Source organism: Natator depressus, chromosome 1 (assembly GCF_965152275.1).
Source record: "Natator depressus isolate rNatDep1 chromosome 1, rNatDep2.hap1, whole genome shotgun sequence".
Lineage (NCBI taxonomy): Eukaryota > Metazoa > Chordata > Testudines > Cheloniidae > Natator > Natator depressus.
Window position 1 is genome coordinate 231074721 of NC_134234.1, and position 18097 is coordinate 231092817.

At 41.0% G+C, this 18097-nt stretch overlaps 1 protein-coding gene across 11 annotated transcripts in view; it reads right to left on the reverse strand.

Moving 5' to 3' along the window:
* The window catches only part of SOX5 (SRY-box transcription factor 5), a 606300-nt gene that overhangs the window by 205748 nt on the left and 382455 nt on the right, over positions 1-18097 (reverse strand). The window lies entirely within an intron of this gene.

The following is an 18097-nucleotide window of genomic DNA, read 5'->3' on the forward strand; positions in this document are numbered from 1 at the left end:
GAGCCTTCATTATCTTGTTTGGCTAATTTTGCCAACCTTCTTGAGCCCCTATCTTAAAGCTCTCAGGAATCAGTGTCACAAAAATCTGTGTGCAGTTTTCAATAAAACCATATCAAACGTTTCTTTCTCTCCCAAAATGCCAATAATATAGTATTTTATTCTCTCTTTATAAAGGATTTGTGGAAAATGAAAGTGAACAACCCAAAATCTTTATTTCATAAACTAGCATTATACTCTCTCACACACACACCATCCCTAAATGTTCAGTCTCCAGTTTAATATTAAAAAAATATATAATTATAGGAATTCTACTCTTTAAATGGCAGGGTGAATGAAGTTTTATTCTAACTTTTTTGTAATAACAAGAACTACATTAATAAAAGATTTAATTATAAGATCAAAAATTACAATTAGATCACAATGAAATAGCTATGAGAAGCTGCATGTTAACGTTATAACATTAATATTTCCATTCCTGAGTTCATGATAAGAAGATTCCACTGTGCTTTAGACACTTTTACAAATATTTCCAAAGTTTGTACTTTCCCAGTAAACACTTCATGAAGGAAACCATTTTTTAAAACATATCTTGAATAGGTCAAATAAACATTGCTGTTTTCTTTTTTCCGGTGTTTTTCAAAAATTCTTGAGTAGCATATAAACAGGCCAGCGCCAATGCGGTATTTGCAATAGAGGACTGTCAGTCATTAAAAGCTAACAAACCTTTGCAAAGCAGGAATGCAGCAATAGAAATCCATTGTGAACTAACAATAGGCTACAGAACCTCCAGGCACCAAAAGTAGAACGTTTTACTTTTAAGTCTATTGTCAGCAAAGTCCATGACAAAGCTTTTCCCCTGCAGCTAGACAAAATATGCGCTGTAGTGTGCTAGTAAAGAAACAGAAGTCTTCTGTCTAACTTGGAGAGTTAAAGCAACAGTAGCCTGGTTTCTGAAGCCTACAGAACACTCCAGGTTCACTGCAGGCCGCTGTATTAACTACCAAGCAGAGACACAGCTCAGCTACACAGAGGCTTAGTACAATTACCCTCCTTGTAACAAATAGTCCCTCCAAATGAATGGCTCCTTCATGACCATGTTATTGGAAGGTGCTTGATCAGAAATCATAGTTAACTTTCTATGCATAAACCAGGATAGAAGTGGCTGTGATTAAGTTCAATGCTATTTTTTAAGGATTTTTTTTTTTTGGTTTTGTCAATAAAAACCTATTGACTGTAATGAAACAACTCATGTTACAAATTACTGTTCTTGCAACCTGACTCTACTGGTAATTCAGGAAGAGCTGCAACAAACAAGCTAACAATAATGAATTCAATGGACAGCCATGTATCAATGACTGAATTTCTGCTAGAATGGTAAAGATCTCAGTAGGAAATTCATGATTAGAGATGTGAAAGGCCAAATGGCAAAATCCCAATAGTAACAATGCATCTGTTCATTAATGTGTGAATATGAGTAATATGAAAATTTAACACAATTATAATCCCCTCTGCAATGCTGATGGTGCAAAATAGATTCTTGTGATCTAATAAGTGTTTCCCCTGCTGAAATACTGTATGTTAACTATTTAAAATAACACTATATGGATTTTTTGTTTAAGATACATGTAATCATGCTTAATTGATGTACTAAAGTAGTTTGACACCTCTTTTGACTTGAACTGCAATTGTCATGTGAGGCACTTTGACAGAATTTTGCTATTTTTACAGCCGTCAAATATTTTTATTTAAAAAAAGAATACTATGATTTTAGAGACAATAGATGGCCATTCCCCATTCAAAAGGAAGAAGAACTGAAAGTCTATATCAAATTATAGTTTGATTATATTTTGTTATACAGTAATGTCATATGTCTTGTTCATGTATTCTGAGTATTGTTTGTGAAAGGTTTACATACTGTATCTTTAAAACAATTAGAATTTATGTATTATATCCACTCTATAAAAACAGCTTTGAAACAGATAAATATTAAAAAACATAATTGTCCTAAAAGCTACAACCACAGAAACTTTCACAAACTAAATAAAAACCTAGAACATTTTGTTGGGAGGCACACATATACTGGGAAAAGAAACAACACAGTAAATTGTTTAGAAAATAGACATACGTTGTGCAATTTAGAAAGTTTACATATTTACATATGGGTACTCGTGCAATGTGTACAACCATAAAGCTAGACTCAGTCTAGTGATCTGAGCACATGACTGAGAACTGGCAACTGCTACTTCTAATCACTATTCTGACATGGACTCTCTTCATGGAGTTGGGAAATCACTTAACAGCTTTACCTCATTTTCACCATCTGTAAAATGGGGATGATACTGTAACAACTTCTAGCCATCTAGTACAATTGCCAGTCATGGACGCAGGACCTTATTATGCTAAGTGCTATACAAACACAGATGCTGAATATGCTACGCTTGTATGCCATACTCATTCAGAACTTCTCAGTAACAGAGGTGATAGTGCTTAACTCTTCCTTCTTCAGAAACACAGGACTCATCTACTTGAGTTAAAGGAAAATCTCTGTTAACTATTAGCAACATAGAACCTATGACACACAGAGCGAGCAGGGGTTCTCAAACTGGGAGTCGGGACCCCACAAGGGGTTGTGAGGTTATTACATGGCAGTTCGCGAGCCCCCAAACCCCGCTTTGCCTCCAGCATTTATAATGGTGTTAAATATACAAAAAAAAGTGTTTTTAATTTAAACGGGGAGGGGGAGGGTCGCACTCAGAGGTTTGCTATGTGAAAGAGATCCCCAGTACAAAAGTTTGAGAATCACTGAGCTAGATTCACAAAAGACTCAGGCGCCCAACTGCCTCTTTAGATGCCTAAACCCCAGAATCAGGCCCCACTGGAATTAATAGAAATCGTATTCTGCAGCCATCAAACCCCACAGGTGCCTAAATTCACTTGGCACCAAACTTTCTGCCATAAAAGTTACCTAGGCACCAGAGGCATAGTTGGGGGGAGGGAGGGAAGGCAGGGGGCACTGCCTCCCCAAACTGTAAGCCTCTGGCAAGCATGGAATTTGGCCCACCACCTGTGGCCCCACTGCCTGACTGGAGCTGCCTCCACAAACATAGAAGTCATACTACACCTACACTAGGCACCTATATTTTTGTACCTCTCATATGCACACAGCAGTCCCAGATGTCCAGACCGCGGAGCACCAGAGCAATTCACAAAGACAGGCATTCCTCCATCTAACTTGTCTGTGGGGCCACATCCAGTCAACATGTTCAGAGCTCAACTATTGGATCAGGCCCCCGTAGGTGATCTTACACAAAATGGATGGAAGGAGGATCACCTCCCTCATAACTTTTAGCCCAGCGATTAAGATACTCACCTGGTTCAAATCCCTCCTCCACCTGAGGGGGAGAACGGATTTGAACAGGGATCTGTCACCTCTTGAGCATGCCCTAACCACAGGGCTAAGGGATAATCTGATGTGGGGTTCCCTCAGTCTCTCTTGTTGAAGCTGTTTCACTGTGAATAAATAATTTAATACGAGTCATTGGAGCAGGGGGACTGGAGGCAGGAGGATTGTGCCTAAAAGTATGGGGGGGGCAAGGCCCCTCCCCCTCATTGGCCCCAACCCTGCCCTTCCTCTTCTCCCTAAGACCCCACCCTCCGGCCAAGCCAGAGCCAGGTTGGGGAGCCTAGGGCAGGTGGAGGGTGCGTGGCTCTTACCCCGATCTGGCTCCAGCTTCCAGCCTGGTGGTAGAGCCTTGGGGGCTGAAGAGCCACCCAGGAAGCTGTGGGGAGCTGAGGACCCTCCATCTGCCCTAGGCCAGGAGCCGGGGTGGGGAGGCTGACACACGGACTAGGGACTGCTCTCGGGCCCTCCCACCCTAGGTAGGTGGAGGGTCTGTGGCTTCCCACGGGCTGCCAGGGCTCCCTGGGCCACTCTTACCCAGGCTGGGCTCCAGCTTCCGGGAGGAAGAGGAGAAGCACGGGGCTGGGCCTGTGGCAAAAAGTGGGAGGGTCATAGCCCTTTGCCCCGCCTGTTCCAGCACCCCTGCTGGAGAGGTCTCCCACTTTATAGGTGAGCACTCAACCCATAAGGCTACAGACTCATTGCACACACTTTCTCCTTGCAAAAAGAAAAGGAGTAATTGTGGCACCTTAGAGACTAACAAATTTATTTGAGCATAAGCTTTTGTGAGCTACAGCTCACTTCATCGGATTGTTAGTCTCTAAGGTGCCACAAGTACTCCTTTTCTTTTTGCGAATACAGACTAACACGGCTGCTACTCTGAAATCTCTCTCTTTGGCCTACCAATTCTTTCATTATTTATGTTATTTAAATTATAAGGAAGCACCCTCTCCACCTGGCTTCTGGGAAAACCAGCATAGGCACCTAACACCAAGAGAAGGGCTGCAGTGGAGAATCCCAAAGCAAAGGGACATGCCTCCCTGCAGCTCACACTTAAGTACTTTAAGTGAGAGGGGTGGGGCTTAGCATCTCCCATTGGCTAGCTTAGGTGAAGAGCCATCTGGCATCCTGGCTTTTGTGACCTTTGTTCTAAAGTGCCTATCTTTCCCCATTCATTGTATTGGGAGCCTAACTCAGGCTTTATGAATCCCAATTATTTTCTAGACATCTAAGTTCCATTGTGAATCTAGCCTTTAGAACACTAGTTCTGGTTCTATCTAGTAGATAGCAGTGATACACATACAGAATAGCCAGGATATTACAGTACTTACTCACAGGGGTGTTGTGAAGTTAAAACTTGCAAAGGTTCTCAATGATTTAAAGCACTCCATTAATGTTAAGTGTTATGAAGAATTATGGCTAGGGCAGGAGAAGAGAAAGAGAACAAAATATGGAAAGAATAACAAAAATTGGAAAATAAATAGTAGCCAAAGAGAAGAATGTGGATGAACAGAGTCCTTTGACCTGAAATATGGATTAATTCACAACAATTATTTGATTTTTTCCTGATTGTATGTTTATCAGTCATTATGTCCTTCAAAATATATTTACACAGCATTTTGTTTTCCTTTTTTCCACCCTTGCCTCTTTTGCTCGCATATGCTGCTTCGCATCAATGCCTATGGCAATACCCAATGGTGAATGGCCCTCCAACTGTGCCAGCCATTGTTACAGCAGCATACTGGCTCTTCAGTTCATGTTCATTCCCAAGAACTCTCCCTCCTTTCCCCCCTTTGGTGCCAAACACTCTCAAGACTGACTCCCTCAGATGGAACAATGAGACCTGGAGACTCATGCCAGCATCCAGTAATCCTCAAATGGAGCTGCAGCGCCAGGAATAAAACCACATTCTCTCCAGTGCAGTAGGCTCTATAAACCAGTCCAATTTGTGTATGTATCTATACACACACACACACACACGTTTGTGTATGTGAGCATGTGTATATGTTAAGCTTCTCTGAAAGTATTAAAAAAAAAAAGGATCTAAGTAAATGAATAGAAAATGACTTTTGTAAACCAATTTTTTGTGAGCTAAGTGTGCATAACATAATACCTGTTATTGGTTTACTTGAGCTTTAACTGTGCTTCATTGACATATTTGTTCCAAATCCCTCTTTCACAAAAATGGTTTTATTGTGTTCTAAGGCCTAGTTTACGCTAGAAAGTTGTACTAACACTCATTTTCAGTACAGCCTGGAGTACAGCATCCACATTTAATTTTGTCTCCTAATGACTGAACTCTCCACATTTTCCAGCTTACTTATTCCACTTTTTGGAGTGACCTAAACCTCCAGCTATTATAGTTCTATCAGCATAGTGGCAGTGTGAATGCACGGGTACCTGTACCCATAAGCAGCCCTCAAACTGCAATCCCACAATGCAACATTCCCTTCAGGAGTGACCTGTCTGGAAGCACTTTTGAACTCCACTGTCCAGGGGTCACAATGACTAGAACTCCACCTCACTTTTAAATGCCCAGCAAGGTCTTCACAGCTATATCTGTTGCGGTTCCCTGCTGATAATTTGCGGACAGCATGGCTCCTCACTTCTCAGTCCTGTGCTGCTGCTTGGGTCAAGGAGAAGATGCTCAATTTCCTTGCACTGTAGGGAGAGAAGTGTGTGCAGGCTCAGCTGCAGCACTCCCATAGGAACAAGACTATTTACAGTGACTAGGCAAAGGAAATGGCAAAACTCAGATACCCCAAAGAGAAGTCCCAGGGCTGTGCAAAGGGAAAGGAGCTGAGGCAGGACCATCAGAAGGTGAAGGAGAACAATGAGTTCTGGAGCTACCCACATGACCTGTGTCTTTTATAACCAGCTGTCTGCTATATTCACCAGGGACACTATCATTTCCCCTGTAACCACTGTGGACAATTCATGTCCAGGAGAGGAGGAGGAAGCCCCTGTGGAGCAGTGGATGAGGGAGAGGTGTCTGGCACTGGCCAGCAAGTGGACAACAAGGTGGAGTAAAGAAAGGTGATCAACACCCGGCTGGACTGCAGACAGTCTGAATGCCTCATGCCGACACAGGTCATCCCTGGAAGAGGGAGAATCTGGGAAGGCAAGTGATTGTTTATGTCCCATTAAAGAAACTATAGTGTAAGCTGATACCTTAACGCTTGGCAAGGTGTGCCTGTATGTTTGCATTGCCTGGAAAGAGCTGATGGAGAACACAGTGTGAACCCATATATCCTTTCCTTCTAATCTAGCTGTAAACACTCTCTGCCATCCAGCCACCATTTCTCCACCCCATGTCCATCCGCATACCATTATACCAACACTCTCCAGCAAGTAGTCTTGCATAAGCATTCTCAATGGACCAAAATTAACCCACTGCTCTCCCAGTTTACACTGGGAAGCAAACAAACTCAGACCTGAAGTCCACGTTATAAATGAATCTTCTTCCCTTCCTCCATCAAAATGATAGACAAAGGTATGCATGCAGAAAAATCTCTTTTTAAAAGAGCATTTTAATCACACAGATCTTATTGGTATCATCAGCAGTACCAGACAACGTTCATAACAAGCGAACAAGGCAATATTAACTATAAATAGTTTTGTGCAATTGACATCATGGGGTTACATGAACATACAGCATTTGCACACACACACACGGTTCTCTAACAACCGAGCAGTGCTTTTAAGGCATTACATACAGCTTTGCAAGACACCATAGATCACAAACAGACACACATATAGTGCACCAAGCTTTGGAGATTCAAGACCACACAATGTATATTTCCTCTTACAGTCAAGGTAGCACTGTCCCCTGATATGTAGGCATCATGAAATGGATCCACAAAGATATACATAGCACACGCATGGGGCACAACTGGCACAGGGCAAGAGACTGAACATAAAAAAAATTTCAGGCTGGAGCACACACACACACACGACCAGGCCAGCAGCCACCCAGTTGCACACAGTAGCATGTACAGTACTATGGATGGAACAGTCTGTTAATTTTTACACACAGTTTTCAGCCTGTGGGCACAATTTCACAAAATATTGTTAACACAGAGTATTTAAGATTTTCCCAGAAGCTACAAGGCAGAGATACTTTGATCAGCCCACCATGGTATGCATGACCCTACTCCACACCAGGTCCACTGGGAGGATTATCATAGAAAACTGCTTGGCTACATACGTTCCCAGGTGGCTTTCAGACTTCTTAAACAGCTCCCTTCTCTGGCAGGATCATACCTCCCTACCCCTGCTCCTTGAGCCACCAACCTTCTCACAATCCTTTTGAGTCAGTTCCCACTGCACTCTACTCCAGCAGACAAAAGCTCAGGGAACAAAGAGAACTGCTTTGATTGTAAGTCTCATCGTCTGTGATGCATTGACATCCAGCTTCTTGTTTCACTTTTTCATACATAGTTATGGGTTGTAGTTAGTAAAGGCAAAATCATCTGTAAGTTGCTAGGTTTTTTTTTTGGTTTTTTTTTGTGATGGCTGGCATGTTGATAAAGTACATATTGTCTGAACGTTGAGGTACCTTTTTTGTGATTTCTGGCATTGTAGTGCTGCCCATAGTGCTAGAAAGTAATTCACATAGCCAAAAATGGTCCCATAGATCACTAAAAACATTGAACAAGTATTTAAAAGTCAGCTATCCAGGATACTATAGAAGCAATTGCTTCTGTTCAACCTAGAAATACTCCAGCAGTCATTTTACTATTGTTCACATACATGCATATACAAGTCTCCCACAATTCAATCAAATATTCCTTAAAATTATCTTGTTAATTCATTCCAAAAAATGGTGAAAGCAGTGTACAAATACAATACGCTACCAGTTACTGTACAAATGATCACATTTTATGGCTATCACCACTGTCAAAGTACCTCACCTGAAACGTTCTGGCAGTGGTACTGTTAACGACTTACTTTCAGGTTGTTTTAGATCAGCAGACAGCCTGGCCACTCACTCATCCCCACTGGCAATAGGGCTCTCACCCGATGCAATGTTAAGTGTGCAGCAATAACCTTTCCTTGCATCTGTGCCGTTTTCTAGTATATGGCTTCACAAAAGGCCCTCCTTTCAGACTGTCAAAAAGTTGAGTGTTTCTAAAAATCCGCGTGTCATGGACTTTTCCAGACCGGCCAACATTTTTGTTAGTAAAGCACCCACAATGATCCACGATGGCCTGCCTAATCACCAAGACCACCCCTCCCTTTTGGTTTAAATAACCACAGGCTAGGGGACAAGGGTCCTAATTATCGCTCCAGCACAGTTAGGGAAGCCCTGCTCCATCTATTATTTCCTGCACTTGACCTAGCCTGACAGAACTTCTTTTATCTCCTGGCAGACCCCCACCAAGTTTTCCAACACCAAATTGACTACTCACTGACAGATCTCTGTGGTTTCAAACCTCCACATGACCACTGCCACTTGTTTCTCCACCGCAAGGGCAGGTTCCATCTTGGTGTTCCTGTGCTGCAGGACAGTAGTGCATTCAATACACAGCTCTAGGAGTGTAGCCTTCTGCAAGCGAAAATTCTGGAGTCACTATTGGCTATTCCATGTTTGCAGGACAATCAGGTCCCATTGCTCAGTAGATGGCCCCAAAGCCAGCCCTCCACTGAGTGCAGTTATTCTGTGAAGAACAGCTGTAACAGTGTAGCCTCTGCTGTCACTGTTCAGTCATCCTCAGTTGAATCTCTTTGAGTGCTGTGTCCTTGCATGCATGGCAACATCATATACCCTGTGCTTACAATGTAGGAAGGAGCTGTGTTTCTCTCTGCCACATCCATGTTAGAAGCAGCGAGTTCTCAAATGGGACAATTTTCCACAAGACAGCATGCCTGAAGACAGCATGAAAGACACTAGGATGCCTACCTACCGTGCAACACAATTTTTGCCAATATACCTTCATGCCATGTGAGCTGAATGCACCAACATAAGCATCTGAGTGTGAACGCACTCCACTGATATCGTTTTGTGGTTGGCTCTGTGTCAACAGAACTTCTACTGGTACACCTCTCTACTGTAGACAAAGACTAAAGTGCTCCCCAAAATATATTCAATGACATTAAAAGATAAAGAGGAAGCATGTTACCTGCCTATTAACCCCTACAAGCTGTCTAACTGTTCAGAGATATTTATTTTAAAAAATTAAATTAATAAAATGAATCTCCATTTCGGTCTACAAAACAATATAAATAAATAACACAAAACAACTAATTTTCAGTATTATACATCATTTTCCTTTCTGATCAATACTACAATGACATAAATAGGAGCATGTGTGAGAAAAAGAGTGGAATGTTGGGAAAATGTCTTCCCTATGGACTGAAGGAGAGAAATTCTGCCCCATGCAACATTCTAATGCCTTTCTAATTCCAGTCAGCGATAAGTGAAAGAAGGAATTTATTTCTCAGGAGTGATTTGCCCGTATACCACGCAGCGGATAGAATAAGCCCGTATACCAAACTCAGCGGCAGCCACTGGGCAGCATCATAACTCAGCAGCCACTGAGATAGTTTTAATATTTCCAGAAACTATTTAAAGAGTAACAACATAAAAACAGAAACATCTGGAATTTAAACCATTAAATCTTGCATCAGCTTTATTTTTCTATCTCAGTTAGATCAAAGCAAATAAGTTCCCCTGAAATATTTTCATATTAGTACCAACAATATACTTATTTTCTAATTAAGGGCTCATAATAGCTAGTTAATACTAACAGACAGCTATGCTTTTGCTCTGCTAATTTTTGACACCTTTAGAAAATGATTCGTACAGAACACAAAATATACATTTGGACATATGTGTGCATATTAACACTGAATATTAAAAAAATTATTGAGGGTTCTATTACTGCTGTTTATTCACTTGCTGGAAATTACTACTTTCCCTCCTACTTTTTAGGGTACCAGTAAGTTAAAATCTGAACAATCTTTTAAAAAATGAGTACATGGTGTAAATAATAATAATAATAAAGCATATATCTAGCACTGTTGCTAGAATTTAAAAAAAAGTCCATATTCAACATTTATTTCCACTACATTTTCAAATAGAAGCCATTCCACTAAAATAATAATCAATGACATCATAACACTTTGCACATATGCACTATAGCACCATTCCCCTGAAGATCTCAAAGCACTTAAAAAAGATATGTACTGTAATCTCCTTTTTTAAAGATAGGAAAAAATGAGGCACAGAGATTATAAGTGACTTGCCCAGAGGCACATAGCTAGAAGCATCCATGTAGAACAGAGACAAGAATCTGGATATCCTAACTTCCAGTCCCTGCTCTAGCTATCAAACCACATTGCCTAGAAGACTATTACAATATTAGCACAGGTTTCAGAGTAACAGCCGTTAGTCTGTATTTGCAAAAAGAAAAGGAGTACTTGTGGCACCTTAGAGACTAACCAATTTATTTGAGCACAAGCTTTCGTGAGCTACAGCTCACTTCATCGGATGCATACTGTGGAAAGTACAGAAGATGTTTTTATACACACAGACCATGAAAAAATGGGTGTTTATCACTACAAAAGGTTTTCTCTCCCCCCATCCCACTCTCCGGCTGGTAATAGCTTATCTAAAGTGATCACTCTCCTTACAATGTACGTTGTGTGCGTTTAATCTACAATTAATTGGTTAGTCTCTTAGGTGCCACAAGTACTCCTTTTCTTTTTGCGAATATTAGCACACAAATTTCAGGCCTGGAAAAGAGACAATTGATTATTAGTGTCCAGAATTCCTACATCTTTCTAACATGAACACTACACCAGGGAACAAGAGAAGAGAAAAGTCTTAGCTGTCAAAGAAAGAGAGCAATTAAAAAAAAAAAGAGTAAAACAAGAAATCTCTACTCTTGTCAAAGAGGCACAACTTCCGCTTGTTGAGAGTTGTTTTGTTTTGTTTTAACTAGCTCTGTTCTCAGAGAATGACACGCAAAGATCAGTTCCTCATCTGATATTCCTGTAGGTTTTTGGCTCTGGTTCACAATGTACTCTTGTCAGCAAGCTCAGGAAAGAGGAGTCTATTGCACTGGGAAAAAGCGGGTAGGGATAAGGAGGCTTCACCTACTTTAAGACACAAAATGTCCCACTGCAGCTGCACCAAAGTACATGTTACTTGACTAATCACTGGTTCCTTCCCCCACACACTTTTTTTTTTTTTTTTGGACAGCTGTCTTCCTATCATCCCAACAGGTGCTATTAGGCCCTGAACAATGGCTAAGGCTTTTAAGCCACTGCTGTTGACAAGTGAAAGGGAACAACAAATGGCTCGGCAGTGCTCTTCTCCCTAGGTCACTCAGCCAATGGTAATAGTTATTATTTTTATTTATTAGCTCTGCAGCACTGTCTTCCATTGTGCCTCCCCCATCCTCCCCTTTTCGTGGCAGCCAGGAGCGTTTTAACTTTTAATAAAAGTGGGAGAGCGCATAGCCCCTGAGCTAGCGCTTTCTGTAAAGTGCACAGTTAATGAAGGTTGTCCATTTAGATCTGGATAATTTATGATGTCAGCAAGTGTGGGTGGGGAGGGCTGAATCAAGATCTAGCCGTTAGATGCATTATGAGGAGTGAAAGAGAGAGTATGCGGAAATGGGGGAGAGAGAAAGAGATTTTTAAGGGTATTTGTTTTTGAAAGATAGTTGCAAGGTTAGACAATAAATAAGACAGACTCTCTGTTAAGGTTAACACTATTTTTCTTTATCAATCTTAACATTTCACCCATGTATGCTTCTTCGGAGAACAACGGCAGACACAAAACCGGAAGTACAAACTCTAGTTCCCTAAGTGAACGTGAAATGAACACATTTAAATACTGTAAAAAGAAAAGGAGTACTAGTGGCACCTTAGAGACTAACCAATTTATTTGAGCATATTTGATGCATCCGATGAAGTGAGCTGTAGCTCACGAAAGCTTATGCTCAAATAAATTGGTTAGTCTCTAAGGTGCCACTAGTACTCCTTTTCTTTTTACAGTATTTAAATGTGTTCATTTCACTCCTTTTCTTTTTGCGAATACAGACTAACACGGTTGCTACTCTGAAACCTGTCATTTAAATATTGTATTGTTTATGGCAAACAAGATCTCAAATAATGCATCAAAACATGTTATCCACCAGGGGATAAATGCTTTGGGATCCTCTTATGCCAAACATATATACTTGCTAATTAAGGGCCTAAATATCAAAACTCTGCATAGCCAGTATGCTCCATCACATGCAAACCCATTCATCATATGGGCAAAACCATATATTTACATGCGCAAAACAGGTAATTGAACGTGCAAACCAGGTAATTCCATGTACAAATAAAGTCACCTGCACATGCAAATATGGTCTTTGTAGAGCTCACTCAAAGTACATGGTATCAAAAATTTAACTTAATATTCTAGAAATGACTGATATAGAATGTTATGGCCAAACTGAGATATGCCAATTTATACCAGCTGAGGATATGGCCCTATACATTTACATTTTTAATTGTCATAATAATGTTGTGAAAGGGGCTGTATGCTCAAAAGAAGAGTGGATTATATACCACTGTATTGGAAGCAGAGCCTAATGATATTACTGAAATACTCGAAAAATATACTTTTGGAGATGTTAACAAAATAATACAAACAATAAGAAGGATGAAAAAAATAAAGAACAGAAAACAAAAAAAGATCAAGAAAATACACACTAGACTAAGATTTCTAGTCTCTTTAAAAATATAACAGACTGTTTTACCACTGGAAGTGAGAATTAAAGCACGTACGCCTGATGCTAAACAACTACACATCCTGAACTGCTCTTGCGCAACATATGTGAAAAGAAAATCTCAATATCTGTTTGCCAGATGCCAGAAAAGATATGAACGATAAAAAAAAAAGACAAGATTTATACTATAAATCAGAACTTCTCAAGTGCAGGTAGTTTCACAGTAAACCAGGACGGTAGTTGTAATGCAAATGATATTTGCATGAAATCATTATGTCAAATTAAATAGAAAATTATTAAAGCAAATGTCATCTTTGGATTTGCTTAGAATAATCTTCCAAGATTTTCACACCGGCTTCTCCACCAAAGTACAGCATTCCATCTGCCTTGTTCTGTTTGTTCTCACTTGTCGCCATTCATAGATTTTTTTGGACTGTGTTATTTTCAGTTTAAACAGGGAGAGGAAATACACTGGGTTTCCTTTTGATATAACATTTATCTTCGTGAGTTTGGAAATGACATCAGGATGCACGAGTGGTGCAGCCACATAGCAGTTATGACAAGTCATCCCCAAACATGTGAAGAGAAACCAACAGAAGTCTATTATCTGTGGTTCTTTAATGTAACAGTCCTGCACAAGGGAAAAGGAGAGACCAAGAGAGAAAGAGAGAGGGAAGGGGAAAGACAGAGCTAAAGAAAAGGGAGACCAAGAACAAGAGGAAGAGGGAAGATGGAAAAAACAGAAAAAGAGGGATGCAAACACTACCCAATAAAGAGGCCAAGGAGTAGAAGAGTCAGCAAAGCACTACAGCTACTCCCTGACTACTATTATAGACACTGTACCACTGAATTACACCCCCTCCCACATTGCTGCGCATACAGATCACCCAACCAGTCTAGGTAAACATGCAAGAGAAAAAGCAAGGAGCAACACTCAAGTTGTGTTGGTGGAAAATACAATATGATACAAATGCAGGCACCAAGGATTTCTACAAAGCGGTGCCACCGCTATGAAAGAGGCAGAAGTCTTCTTTCTCCTCAGCCAAAGAGGCAGTATAATCATGGCCTTAAAATTTTTCTGGAGCATTAAAGGTTTTGTAAACTCATACTACCTCCACTCAACCCCAGAACATGACACGTCCCACTACAAGGAATTACCTAATTCTATAGGGAATTAATTTACCTGCATTTGGGATGGCTGTGTGGGCTACCAAGAAGAATAAACCAAGCACAGGACAGGAACAGAACACCATTCTTCCAAAAATTAGGGCCATTGACTTAAAAAGCAGGCATGGGAGCACTGATGGCAATCAAGGGCTACACCCTGTGGCTCTCTCCCAGCCCTGCCCAGATGGTAAAAGAGAACAGAGAATACCTGGGACACAAAGACGGTCAACACCTCTTTTGATGAAGTGAAGCTACCACCCACTTCAAAAGAAGAAACCACCACCACTCAATATTACCAATCTTGTCACTAGCACCCAGTATTTAAGTAAGGTAATTAAAAAACTAGCAAAAAAAAAAAAGCCAACAACCCTCAAATGCCAACTCTGTCAGCTGCCAGTATCTTGGACACTGCTCCCTTCTGTGAATCCACAGGCTAGGGCATGGTACAGAGAAAGTACAAGCTGCTCTGGTGGCCAGAGGTGCTGGAACAATTTGCACAGTGGGGGTTGCTGAAAGCCATTGAACCAAACTGTAAACCCTCTACAAGACGGAAACCACTTCAAGCCTGGGGGTGCAGCAGCATTCCTATTTCCAGCACCTATGCTGGTGGCTTATCAGCTCCTGTCCATAGACAAGGAAGGTGCAGTATACTCATCTTGAGGGATCTTGCTAGGGCATTTGATACCATTTATCATTAAATACCTCGACCTGACTACAAGAAGCTCCGGGCTGAATGGAAACACCCTGAAATGGCTCAGGTCCTTCCTCACAGACGAAACCAACTCATCCTCCACTTCCACAGCCCTCCCCGTAGAGTCCCACAGGATTAATCATCCCTCCCCTTCATCCTGTGTTGTTCAACATCTCTGTGAAGTGGTTGGGAGGGCAGGTGAGAGAACAGGGACGCCTGCGCTGGTCTCCGGTCTCTGCACTGTCTCCCCACTGAGCACAGAATGCAGTTCAAGGTCTCTGCCCCCATACTCAAAGCCCTTGATGGGATTGGATCTATCTGCCTAAAAGAGCACCCTTCCCTCTGTTGCTATAACCTCCCACACCAGCTAGATTCCACTGGAACAACGAAGCTAGTGGCCAATAGTGGGAGGCCTGTGAATGCAGGAGACAGAACCTTCAGAGGAACTAGACCTAGATTGAGGAAACAGATCCTGTAAGATATAAGTCAATAATGAGAAATTTGTTTCAGCAGCAGCTCTTGTTCAGTAGGGCAACTACTTCCAGTAATGGCCAACTATGCTGCTGAAGAAAATGTTGGACCAAACAGTAGATGAGTGCAAAACTCTGCAATTTTATTATCCTTTGAATATTTTCTTCAGTCTCTATCTAGGTGGGATTTGCTTCCTGACTTTTGGGTTCAAAATAACTCCGAATTTCTAAGTGAAACTTGATCAATGCCAGCATATTTCATCTGTTTTAATACTGAAACCTCCCAGAACAGGGAATCTCTCAGAGATTTGATATGAGATAAATCTAGTCAGGCACTGGAAACTGAGTCCAGATTTGCTTTTAAGGTTCTCAAACAAAAGTGAATTTTTCGATGATCTTGGTCTGAGTTTGTGTCTGTAGTGAAACCTCAAACCAGACCAGTTTCTGGGACTTTTCACATTTCATACAGCTTTAGTAAACAGCCAATGGATGTTCTAATGTTGAAATCACACCTCATAACATTTTGTTATTTACTTTCCCCCCTTCATATACAGTACATCCCTTTCACATGCATACTGTGCAGATAATTTGGGTGTTTATACACAGATTTCTCTCTATATATAGTAGGAGATCCTAGTAGTTTCTACTTTTGAAAGAAGATCATCCGAAGATTCCCAAGTATTTGTGAATTTTATGTGGAAACTGGTGTTCAAGTTCTATAGATAGAACATTTTAACCAGTTTCTTTATATAAAGGGAAAATAGATGGAAAGCTGTGTATACACACACATATTAAATGTTTCTATAGTATGCATGTGTGAGAGAGAGAGATGTACTATATATACAAACACCATGCACAGAAAGGGACAGAGTCAATATCAAATGAGGGGAGGGGGAAAGGATGCAAGACGCCTGAGATGTTTGGCAAATGACAAGGACAAATTCCCAGATTGCCTGAGAACAGGAGGTCTGGGGGAGGTGGCGGTATGGAGTAATTGTGGAATGGTGTTACGAGGAATTTAAGAGATCAGAAAAGACTGAATGGGATAACAGGCCCATTATTCAGAAAGTTCTCCTTTGTGAACAAGCTTTAAGGGAATGCCAAGACAACAAATGACTTAATCCTGGAAGGGATGCTATGGCATAAATGAAAGCAATCTATACCTTGAAAGCCAATGGCATACATTTCTATATCATGTAACCACTTTGATTACCACAGCTCTCAGCAAAGTCTTAAGAGTTGCAACTGGAAAAACCACACAAGCATGCCCTGCCTGTCCCCCCGTTCCTCCCACCATTTTCCAATGTACTCAGCAGGAAAACAAGCCACATAAATGACAAAAAGAGATGGTTAAAATCCACGTCAAATGTAATGATTACAGAGGTGAAGAAAAGAGAAAGAAAGAATTATTATATGTTGGTTTCTTTTTTCTCCTATGTTCTAACCGCTGAACTAAACCTAGAGCCTCTTGGTTGTATGCACAGAGGCATTAAATAATACAATACCAAAAGACACTCCCTCCTTCGCCCCTGCTAGAGATACGTGAGTGCTTTAAAATAAGCCTGGTGTAAAGTGGAGGATTTCCTTCCCAGCTTTCACATAGCACTGTATGTCTTTGGAAAACTTTCATCCAGCTTCCCTTTCTTATTGTTTCTTGAGTCCAAAATGTTTACAGAGTAGGATTTTGGAATCAGAGGGTCTCATCCAATTCCCATTAAAGTCAGGCAGAACATTTCCATGTGACTTAGTCTTATCCAAGGCCCAGATCACTGAAAAAAGTAAAAGTCATGGAATGCGTGATTAAGAGATAGAATAAGACCTTGTCAACACTGGAAATTGAACAATGCTAACAAAAAACATGTCTTTCCATTGCTTACAGTTTTCTGGGATCACTGGTAGGCCCCAGTTTATACCCCACAGCCAACAGTCTAAAATACAACAGTGGTATCACTGACAGTACAGTATTCCCTCCTTCAGCTTCAGGGGAATAGCAGAACATTAGCAATATCTTTGTAAACTCCAAACTTAATCTATTCTTCCCTCATAGGCACAGGGAGAATAACAAGGCATCCTCCTCTTTGCCACAATCACATGGGCTCCTCCGTGTTCACCCTTTGCTCCCCACCACAGTGAAGCATCTTTCATTTATTATTTATTGTATTGACTTTTCTATGGCACTCATCACTGTATGTGGATGCCTCACAAACATTAATGTATTTGTCCTCACAATACTCCTGTGAAGTGGGAAAGTATTAGTTTTCCCTTTTTGTAGATGGGGAAATTGAGGCACAGAGGGATTGCATGACCTCAGGTCAGACAAGAAGGCCGTGGTAGAGCTGCGAACTGAACCCAGATCTGCTAAGTCCCAGTGGAATAAAGCATTTGTGAGATACTAAAAGTCTGTACACTTTTCAAAAGCCACTATCCAATCCAAAAAGATAAGTAAAAATCAGACCATATTAGGAGATAACGAAGAGGGGAAAAAAACATTTCCCCAAGATGACTACCCCTGCTATGATCGAAGGGTGGCTAGAGAACAAATGGAAAATTGCTAGAGATGGAAGAACTACCTTGTGTCTCACCAAACTGTTAGAATTTAATTTTTTCGTTGGGGAATCTCCTTCACTTAAACTATTGTTTC